Source organism: Heptranchias perlo, chromosome 1 (genome assembly GCF_035084215.1).
Source record: "Heptranchias perlo isolate sHepPer1 chromosome 1, sHepPer1.hap1, whole genome shotgun sequence".
Lineage (NCBI taxonomy): Eukaryota > Metazoa > Chordata > Chondrichthyes > Hexanchiformes > Hexanchidae > Heptranchias > Heptranchias perlo.
The window spans coordinates 110,139,788-110,149,638 of NC_090325.1; the positions used below are offsets into that span (position 1 = coordinate 110,139,788).

The 9,851-nt window shown below is 43.6% G+C and overlaps 1 long non-coding RNA gene across 1 annotated transcript in view; it reads right to left on the minus strand.

The window, feature by feature from the left end:
• Positions 1-9,562, minus strand: part of LOC137339454 (uncharacterized) — an 89,876-nt gene extending 80,314 nt beyond the window's left edge. Inside the window, exons 1-2 of the long non-coding RNA XR_010966632.1 lie at positions 9,486-9,562; positions 3,153-3,221 (exon numbers count right to left, since the gene is read on the minus strand). This is a non-coding gene — a long non-coding RNA (uncharacterized lncRNA). The remainder of the gene's footprint in view (positions 1-3,152; positions 3,222-9,485) is intronic.
• Between the last annotated feature and the right edge of the window lie 289 nt (positions 9,563-9,851).

The following is a 9,851-nucleotide window of genomic DNA, read 5'->3' on the forward strand; positions in this document are numbered from 1 at the left end:
TCTATAAAGGGCAGGCGACCCTCTCCGCTAAATGATTGGCGGTGGAAACAAAAATCTACCCCGACATTTGTAATAATGATTTAATCTGTAATAATGGTTGAAACACAATTTTAGTCACAATTCTATCGATAAAAATGGAAGCTGGAGAGCTGAAATTCCTTGGTGGGGGGTGGGGGGTTCCCATCAGAGTCCCAGCATAACTCCAGTGGAAGACCAGCAGAACTCCCTGGAAAATGGCAGAGACCTGAGAGTTTCAAATTTGCCTTGTAACGGGCAGAACATCCGTCCACCCCTTACAAGGCAAATGATACAAGGGACAGAGCCAGGGGTGGGGACTACCAACACTCGGAACTCCTACTCAAGTGGGTCAGTTAGGACCTAATGTATCAGTGGAGAGCAGTATGCCCAGAAAGCGCGGAGTAATGGCCTCCAGATGGGCAATGGGTTCAAGCTTCCATTAAAGTAGCAGGGAGAGCACTATCAGATGAATCCATTGTTGGCGGATTTTTCCTTTATGTCACAACAAAAGGGTTATTAATCCTTCAACAATAACTTTCCACATGATTCAGGCAGGAGTGGTTATTAAACTACAAGTTTTAATATATTGACGTAAATAGTATTATAACTATCTTCAAATTACATTAAATGACAAACAAGTCATACAACCTGGTTCCCGCGGACCAAAAACAATCAGACTTGGCCTCTGTAGACTGCCTGTGGCTATGGACTTCCGACTGTCCTCTCAAAAGCTCTCACCTTGGGGAGGGAGCATGCCCTTTCTTTATACTATTCAGCTGCAATGTTCTGTACGTAAGCATCTCCGGCCTTATCTTCTAGTCATAAGTCATCCCATCATGCTGACGCCACGTTAGCAACTCAAGATAAGAACATAAGAACATAAGAAATAGGAGCAGGGGTAGGCCAAACGGCCCCTCGAGCTTGCTCTGCCATTCAATCAGATCATGGCTGATCTTCAACCTCAACTCCACTTTCCTGCCCGATCCCCATATCCCTTGATTCCCCCAGAGTCCAAAAATCTATCTATCTCAGCCTTGAATAGACTCAACGACTGAGTACCCACAGCCCTCTGGGGTAGAGAATTCCAAAGATTCACAACCCTCTGAGTGAAGAAATTCCTCCTCATCTCAGCCTTATCTTACGACCACGCCCTCTAGTTCTAGATTCTCCAGCCAGGGAAATAACCTCTCAGCCTCTACCTTGTCAAGCCCCCTCAGAATCTTATATGTTTCACTGAGATCACCTCTCATTCTTCTAAACTCTGGGGAGTATAGGCCCATTCTACTCTACTAAGTTGTTTTACATAATGCAACTAATGACCTCAACCTTCATCTCTGTTTATAAGCTGTTTGCTCCTCTAAGGAATGTATTGGTCCTTGGTTACCACATCTCTTGATTTGGTGTAGACCACCTTCTGACATCAATGTTATCTATTTTATTGAATGTTGTCCTCACTCTCCCTGATGTTCTGCTGTGTAAGCTGTGCTTGTTTTCACAGAGATGCTGAACCTCGCCCCCCTAAACATGCGAGCTATGCAAGTTGGGATGTTTGGCTATTCCTAGTTTTAAACCAATTTCTTACATCCATTAAGCATTCGTTTGTTATTATGCCCCCCCCCCCCACCCCCGCAGCATAATTTCAAAGCCAGAATTATTCTGGATATGTGACAGAAAAGATCTTTGGTTGTATAAGGGGGTGGCCTGTAATGTTAAAAGAATCAAGTACTGTAATCAGTAATGTCCTACAAGCACTGCAGTAAGGGCACTTGTGTCAAGTGTTTATGCTGAAAAATGTTGTATGTTGGTCATGCTTATAGGATTTTATACTGTGGTAGTCTGTATGGATATTGTGGTGGTTACAGAAATAGCAGGGAATCCATCAGCTTGTCTGCTGTACAGGAATGCATGTGCACACCCCATTGTAGGCAATGGCTTAATAACCAGTTAATTACAGAAAGATTCTGAGTTTTAAAACTGCGCTAAACCACAGAAGTCCTTTATGAGCCGGCAGGAAGTGGTTGAATCCATATTCACACCTGCAGTTCCCATGCAATCGCATTCCTGGTTTCAGCTGTTCTGCCATGGGAAGCATCAAGTGAAAGACATGGGATTCCGCACAGGAGAGAAAGAGAAAACTGATAGGTGAATCACGATAGAGTCACTATGTCATACTTCCTCCTAGTGGTGTTTGAGAGAACCACTGGTGGAGGCCGAGGAGCCTATACCTGAGGTCTAGTTGGCTGGAGTTCATGTGTACCACAAGGAGACCAGAGAACTGATGGAAAATGGAAGTGTTTCTCTTGATTTAAAAAGAATTTAACCTTGATATTAATTCGGGGCTAGCTGCGAGAATGAAACCTCATTTAAATACACCAGGCCCGACTCCCGCCCGCACCCCCAGAGAACCAGCGTGAATTGCTGAGAAAGGCCATTTTCATGTTTCTTCGCGGGTTCTGCTGGTCTCCCGCCCATGGTACAGTTGTAGATCAGGCAAACCCCCATGGAAATTCCTGGCCATTATCTCCCATGACCTTTTGTTATATTTTCTTTAGTAACAGTCTAGCATTAAGCGCACCACTGATTGAACTCAATCCCATCAAACATTATGGCCAGGAATTTCCTCACAGCTGCTCTCACTTCGCAGCCGTAACTTCGACGGAAGGATGGCGTAAACGGAGTTTCTGCTGTGCGTCCGGCGAAGTTACGCCGGCAGAGCGGGACCAGCTCTGTGGAAATTCCCAGCCCATGTGATGTTAACCCAGGATGCATGGAACTGATCAGGTGACGTTAATTTGACAATACAGTACATTTAAATCTAGAGTGCACCTGGAGCAGAGCTGCCCACACCATGAGCGCAGGTTGGAAAACTGTGCACACTGCCCAAGCTTTTTCGTCAATTCACTTTAATTTACACCAATATAATCATATCGTGATACCAACACATTCTGTTCATTTTTAAAACTTTAAGTAAACTTTCTGTGCACAAATTGAAAATAACATTGGGCGGTCTCATGTTGCTTCCTGGTGGGCATGACCCCACAGCATAAAATGTGCATAATTCTGCATGACTTTCAACAACAAAAAAAGCCGAGCATCCATATTTACAACAAACCATTAAGCTTTATTACACTCACCATGGCCATGACTCTCGCCGACCCTTGATGGCCAGCATGTTTTCTCTGGCGCAATTTGTGCACGACCTTCTGCAATAAAGAAGGGAGTTTGTTAGTGACATCCTTTTGAGGTTTTTAGAGACTGTGCCTGTCAGTGTGGAATAGCTCGTATGCAGTGTGTCAGATGTGAGGTGTGGGGAAGTAAGGGTTCCAGTAGTGGTAAGTGAGTAGGAGGAAAAATAAACGGATGGAAGTGTAGTGCAGTGATTGTAGGAGAGTGAAGGGAAGTGGGGGAGGGGAGTACTATAAGTAGTGAGGCTGGAGGAGATGGAGGTGTGAGCAGAGAGTAAGTATTTTTACTTTGACAACTCTGGTGAGGTCATTGAACTTCTTTCGACACTGCAGCCATGTCCTTGGAGCTAAGCTCCTGGCATTGACCTCTCTACAACTTCTTCTCACTGATGGTAGAGCTATTGCCTGGAGGGCTTTCTCGCCCCCTGAGGGAACATGATCTTCCTCCTTCTGTTCACCGCCTAGGAACTTCGGCGCGGCATCGGAGAACCTGGACTCGCTCTCTGGACCTCTGCAGCCATTTTTAAAATCTCAGATGTTTCCCTTTTATCTGCAACCAGAGTGAACCTTCCCTTAAAGAGGTGCTGGTTGCCTTTAAGTGACATCAGAGACGCCCAGATTCCCACCCCCCTTCCAAACAGGCACGCAGCCAATGAATAGTGTGGGTAGTGCTGGCTGTACACCAGAATTATTATAATGAGCTGTCAGCACCAATTTCATGTGGTCCCTGAGATCACCTGTACAGGTGCGTGCAGCGTAGCTCCGCCCCCTGCGTGACCATTTTCGGGCGCGATCGAATTTCTAGGCCGTCATGTTTCCAAGCAGTAAATAATTGCAACACAATGCTGCCCTCATAGGGTTAATGTTTTTCCAGGATGAGCAATAAAAGCACTGGGAAACCACAACTTTCTGCTTTAATTAAACAGATGCATAAACGTCAGCCAGCTTCCTGTATTTCGTGTAGGATAAGTTGTCATTTAATAAATAACTAAAGGAGCTCTTTATTACATTAGAAGAACTCAAGGGTAATGTGGGCCCTTTAAAAACAGATGTAGGTAATATTGCAAATGAAAATAAGGAAATAGCAGACTTGGTGAATAATTACTTTGTGTCAGTCTTCACAATAGAAAAAGAGAATAATATACCTGACATTCCAGGGAAACTCACTAAAGTTAATGTAAGCAAGACAACAGTAGAAAAAATAATGACACTAAAGACTGACAAATCCCCAGGACCTGATGGTTTCCACCCCAGGGTTTTAAAGGAAGTAAGTGAGGAAATTTCAGATGCTTTAGTCATAATCTTCTAAAACGGTCTCCATTCAGGAATTGTCCCTTTAGATCAGAAAATTGCAAATGTAACTCTGTTATTTAAGAAAGGTGAGAGAGAGAATCAAGGAAATTATAAACAGTCTAACATCTGTTGTGAGGAAGTTATTGGAATCTATAATTAAGGACAGTGTGACTGAGCACTTAGAGAAATTTGAGCTGATTAGAGAGAACCAACATGGATTTGTAACAGGTAGGTCATGCCTAATGAATTAATTGAATTTTTTGAGGAAGTAACTAAAGTAGTAGACAGGGGAATGTCTATGGATGTAGTTTATATGGACTTCCAGAAGGCATTCAATAAGGTTCCATATAAGAGGCTGTTAACTAAAATGAAAGCTCATGGAATTGAAGGCAAATTATTGACGTGGTTAGCAGATCAGTTAGGCGGTAGAAGATAGAGAGTATGGGGTAATGGGTATGTACTCGAATTGGAAGCAAGTGACTAGTGGCATCCCACAAGGATCTGTGCTGGGGCCTCAACTATTCACTATATTTATTGATGACTTAGATAACACAATAGAGAGCCATATATCCAAGTTTGCCGATGACACAAAGATTGGTGGCATAGTAAGTAGTGTAGACGGGAGCATAAAATTACAAAGAGACAGTAATGGATTAAGTAAGTGGGCAAAACTGTGACAGATGGATTTCAACAAAGGTAAGTGTGAGGTCATCCATTTTGGACCAAAAAGGATAGATCCGAGTAATTTGTTTAAATGGTGAAAAGCGAGGAACAGTGGAGGTCCAAAGAGATTTAGGGGTCCATGTACACAGATCACTAAAAAGTAGTGGTCAGGTATAAAAAATAATAATAAAGGCTAATGGAATGTTAGCCTTTATAGCTAAAGGGCTAGAATATAAAGGGGAGGAAGTTTTGCTACAGCTATACAAAGCCCTGGTTAGACCACATCTGGAGTACAGTGTACAGTTCTGGGCACCACACCTTAGAAAGGATATACTGACCTTGGAAGGAGTCACCAGAATGTTACCAGAGCTCCAAGGGTTAAATTATGAGGAGAGATGACATAAACTCAGCTTGTAGTCCCTGGAGTATAGGAGGTTAAGGGGTGAATTGATTGAGGTTTTTAGAATTTTGAAAGGAATTGATAGGGTTGATAGAGGGAAACATTTTCCGCTGGTGGGGGAGTCTATGACAAGGGGACATAACCTTACAATCAGAGCCAGGGCATTCAGGAGAGAAGTTAGGAAACACGTCTTCACGCAAAGGGTGGTAGAGTGTGGAACTCCCTCCCACAAAAAGCAGTAGATGCTAGCTCAATTAATAATTTTAAATCTGAGATCGATAGATTTTTGCTAGCCAAGGGTACTAAGGGATTTGGAGCCAAAGGGCGTAAATGGAGTTAGGATACAGATCAGCCATGATCTCATTGAATGGCGGAACAGACTCGAGGGGCTGAATGGCCTATTCCTGTTCCTATATCAGGATGTCTGGCTGTGATTGGCTTGGACCTCCAGATGGGGCCTATTTCCACCAAGTGGTAAGCTGTTAGTGCCAACTTTACCCCAAATCCCTTAGGTGGCTCGGGGTGTGGGAACAGCAACATTCCGAAACCCTGCCCCCTGTCCAGGTCCCCGTCGCAGGTCGATGGTTTGTTTCTGTGCTATAACATTCCATGACACTATAGTCAGTGATTCAACAATTTGCATTTCCACTGAGGAGCTGTGCTCACATGGAAAATGGATTGGAGGTAGGCATACAAAACTGTAGACCAAGTTCTCTGATCTATGCTCCATGGGAACCAAGCCAGGACCTGCTTATACCAAATCCTGACCTAGTGCTCAAGTTTGCTGAATGGCCTGTTTCAAACAGAACCTCGACCTGCTCCAAATATGGTCATCAACTTGAGGCATTTTCATTTGTAAAATATTAATAAACGATGTTCCAAAAATGATTTGTGGCAGTAAATTCCGAATTCTAACCATTTGGACTTGCCTCAGCTCAGTCAGGTCCATCAGCTCCCAATTAGACAAGAAAAACTAGAAAAAAAATCCGGACATTCCATGCGAGAAGAGACAAATGCTGTCCTGCTGTAATGTCACAAGTTGACTAATGACACAGCAACAATAAGTGTTGTAATGGCAGCCTAAAGCTCATCCGACCATCCTTTCAGAATAGGGGCACGTGAGTTATGAAGGGTGAAAGGCAGACAATTAAACTAAAATCAAAATGGGAGATGTAATTGAGACTACATAAATGTAATTGAGAATATATAAATAGTAAAAGGGTAGTCAGAGGAAGCGTGGGACCAATTAGGGACGATAAAGGAAATCTTCTTGTGAAGGCAGAGTGCATGGCTGAGGCACTAAATGAATACTTCACATCCGTCTTCACCAGAGAGGAGGATGCTGCCATTGTAGCAGTAAAGGAGGTAGTAGCGATATTGGATAGGATAAAAATAAAGAGGAGGTACTTAAAATATTGACAGTACTAAAAGTAGAAAAGTCACTCAGTCCAGATGGAATGCACCCTAGGTTACTGAGGGAAGTAAGGGTGGAAATTGCAGAGGCTCTGGCCACAATCTTCCAATCCTCCTTAGATATGGGGACAGTGCCGGAAGACTGGAGGATTGCAAATGTTACATTCCTGTTCAAAAAAGGGGAGGAATAGACCCGACAATTACAGGCCAGTCAGCCTATCGTCGGTGGTAGGGAAACTTTTAGAGACAATAATCCGGGACAAAATTAATTGCCGCTTGGAAAAGTATGGGCTAATAAATGAAAGTCAGCACGGATTTGTTAAAGGAAAATCGTGTTTGATTAACTTGATTAAGTTCTTTGATGAAGTAACGGAAAGGGTTGATGAGGGTAGTGTGGTTGATGTTGTGCATATGGACTTTCAAAAGGCATTTGACAAAGTACCACATAATAGACTTGATAGCAAAATTAAAGCCCATGGGATTAAAGGGACAGTGGCAGCGTGAATATAAAATTGGCTAAGGGACAGAAAGCAGAGAGTAGTGGTGAACGGTTGTATTTCAGACTGGAGGGAAGTATACAGTGGTGTTCCCCAGGGGTCAGTATTAGGACCACTGTGCTTTTTGATAAGAACATAAGAGCTAGGAGCAGAAGTAGGGCATTTGGCCCTTCGAGCCTGCTCCGCCATTCAGTAAGATCATGGCTGATCATCTACCTCAACTCCACTTTCCCATCCTATCCCTATATCACTTGATTCCCTTAGTGTCCAAATATCGGTCGATCTCAGTCTTGAATAGGACCACTGCTCTTTTTGATATATATTAATGATCTGGACTTGGGTATGGAGGGTATAATTTCAAAGTTTGCAGATGACACGAAGATCGGAAATACAGTAAACAATGTGGAGGATAGTAACAGACTTCAGGAGGACATTGGCAGACTGGTGAAATGGACAGACACATGGCAGATGAAATTTAATGCAGAGAAGTGTGCAGTGATGCATTTTGGTAGGAAGAATGAGGAAAGGCAATATAAACTAAATATTACAATTTTAAAGGGGGCGCAGGAACAGAGAGACTTGGGAGTGCACATACACAAATCTTTGATGGTGGCAAGACACGTTGAGAAGGCTCTTAAAAAGTATGTGCATGTGGGATCCTGGACTTAATAGAGGCATAGTGTACAAAGCAAGGAAGTTACGCTAAATCTTTCTAAAACACTGATTAGACCTCAGCTGGAGTATTGTGTTCAATTCTGGGCACCACTCTTTAGGAAGGATGTCAAGGCCTTAGAGAGGGTACAGAAGAGATTTACTGGAATGATATCAGCGATGAGGGACTTCAATTATGTGAAGAGATTGGAGAAGCTGGGGTTGTTCTCCATAGAACAGAGAAGGTTAAAGGGAGATTTGATAGAGGTATTCAAAATCATGAATGGTTTTGACAGAGTAAATAAAGAGAAACCGTTTCCAGTGGCAGAAGGGTCGGTAACCAGAGGACACAGATTTAAGGTGATCGGCAAAAGAACCAGAGGCGACATGAGGAAACATCTTTTTACACAGCGAGTTGTAATGATCTAGAATGCACTGCCTGAAAGGGAATTGGATAAATACTTGACAGGAAAAAATTTACAGGGCTGTGGGGAAAGAGCAGGGGAGTGGGACTAATTGGATAGCTCTTTCAAAGAGCCAGCACAGGCACGAAGGCCAAATAGCCTCCTCCTGTGCTGTAACTACTATGATACTAATTCCTGGTTAACATGACATGAATCAATAAACTACCACAATAGTACCAGTATACTGCTGAATATCTAATCAATTCTAATTACCCTTATAGAGTTGCCCCCACCAAAGGTGCTAACTTATGCTGGGACGTGGTTCCATAACCACTCACCATCTCTGCTACCTTGCCACGTATGAGCCCATACAGTGAGTGTAAACAGGCAATTGGGGATATCACTGCCAAGTGCAATCTTTCCCTCACCTGATGTTCACATGCACGCATTTCTTGACACGGGACATTGAGTAAAGACGAGATGCAGGAACCCTGGCTGAGATTTCCCCTCCCTATCTTGGGCTGGTGCAGCCAATTGTAACATTCCTCCTGTCGCCGTGGCTGAGATCAGTTGACTGGGCACAGGCCAGCGATTGAACCTGGGGTCAGTGTAGGTAAGTCCCGCACTCTGCCATGCACTTACCTACTGAGAGTTATTCGAAATAAACATAGTACAAACACTGCGGAGGAGAGTTTTCACAGAGGGTCCCCAATCTCCTGCCGCAACTTAAGCAGAAGATTAGCATAAACTGCGGAGAAACGACGGATACAACTATTTACACCATTTCTCCAGGGTTTCCGCTAGTCTACCGCAACAGTGATGGTGGGTGATCGGGAGAACCCCCACAAAAATTATTGACACACATTCTTTACATTTTACCTAACCTAACACACACCTTGGATAACTTTGTACAATTTTTATAACCATTGCAACCTACCACGTGTTAGAGATTAAAACTTACAGTCTGTTGTTGTATTTCACATTGTCTTCACGCTAAAACAAAATCTAAACCTCAGACTCGAATAAACTGCAAGTAGCAAAGCAGCTATTCTTCACAGCTACTTAGGAGCACTCTCTCTGTGCAGCCAAGCATTTCACAAAACGGCGAACCTCACCGTAAAGCTCAATGGGGCTTGAAATTCCTCTGGGTTTCCACCAGCCTGCCTCCAAAACCCTGACAGAAAACTGGCAGAGCTCTCCAGGGAAACAGCAGACCCCAGTTACCCCGGTTCCGGGAGGTTCCTTAGTGCTCGGTATTGGACTCAACTTCCACTCACCCCTTACAAGGCAGATGAGAGGCCAGGCAGGGTCAAGAGTGTGGATTCTC